The sequence below is a fragment of the Rhagoletis zephyria genome, unplaced genomic scaffold, assembly GCF_001687245.7.
Source record: "Rhagoletis zephyria isolate East Lansing unplaced genomic scaffold, Rhagoletis_zephyria_1.1 Rzeph_scaffold_00841, whole genome shotgun sequence".
Lineage (NCBI taxonomy): Eukaryota > Metazoa > Arthropoda > Insecta > Diptera > Tephritidae > Rhagoletis > Rhagoletis zephyria.
This window is the reverse complement of record NW_016157925.1, coordinates 101,848-102,788: the sequence shown is the minus strand read 5'-3', so window position 1 is coordinate 102,788 and position 941 is coordinate 101,848. Positions and strand designations below refer to the sequence as shown.

Sequence of the window (941 nt, the reverse complement as noted above, 5' to 3'; positions counted from 1 at the left end):
GAAGAAAAGTTTTCAATAAATTCATCACATACAATTAAGAAGTAATTTTATGAAACACTATTACATATGTAGGTTTGATAAACATTTCCAGTAAGCACAAGCAGCGAGAGCGNAAATTCATCACATACAATTAAGAAGTAATTTTATGAAACACTATTACATATGTAGGTTTGATAAACATTTCCAGTAAGCACAAGCAGCGAGAGCGTAAACACAAAAACAAGGTCCGTTCCACAGGATTTGAACCCACGACTAAAAATTCGGCAGTCGTACTCGCATCCGTTAGGCTACAACCTCTATTGAGAAGACACGGAAAAAATACAATCTTTTATTCATTGTCTATTTTGTTACAAATAAAATCAAGAAGAATTTATAGTACATAAAATTAAGAAAAAATCTCTATGGAATTTTCTTCGTTTTTTTTAATCTGTTTTACCCCTTAGCACAGAAACTTTTCATAAAAACAATCTTCTTGTTTTTATGCGTAATATTTTTCTCTGTGCACCAAAAGGCGAATTCCTATAACAGCTGCTTTAATTCGCCTCGGTACACTTATTAGTCTGTTCCAATAGCAGTCCGGTTTACAGGATTTAGTCAGAACTTACAGGAAGTGGTTCCTATTGACATAAAACCTGTAAGTGGGAACACTTTTGAGAGCGTAACTGAGCAACTGTTCCTAGTCAGAAGTTACAGGATTTAGTCCGGAGTTTTTTTTCCCTGTAAGTTCATGAAACGTGTCAAACGATCAGCTGATTTGCATGTGTTAACAAAAACAGAAAGCGGTGTCAGCAAAGAACCTTATATTTGTACATAAATGCAGGTAAACAACGAAATATGTAAATATGTATAGATTTTAATAATTAATTAGTGATATTCAGCCAAATAAGTGTTGTACAAATGACATGTAAACAAACCGACTGACGTTTTTACAGGAAATAGTG

The 941-nt window shown here is 33.5% G+C and overlaps 1 protein-coding gene across 6 annotated transcripts in view; it reads right to left on the bottom strand.

The window, feature by feature from the left end:
• The window catches only part of mtd (TLD domain-containing protein mustard), a 164,824-nt gene that overhangs the window by 80,174 nt on the left and 83,709 nt on the right, over positions 1-941 (bottom strand). The window lies entirely within an intron of this gene.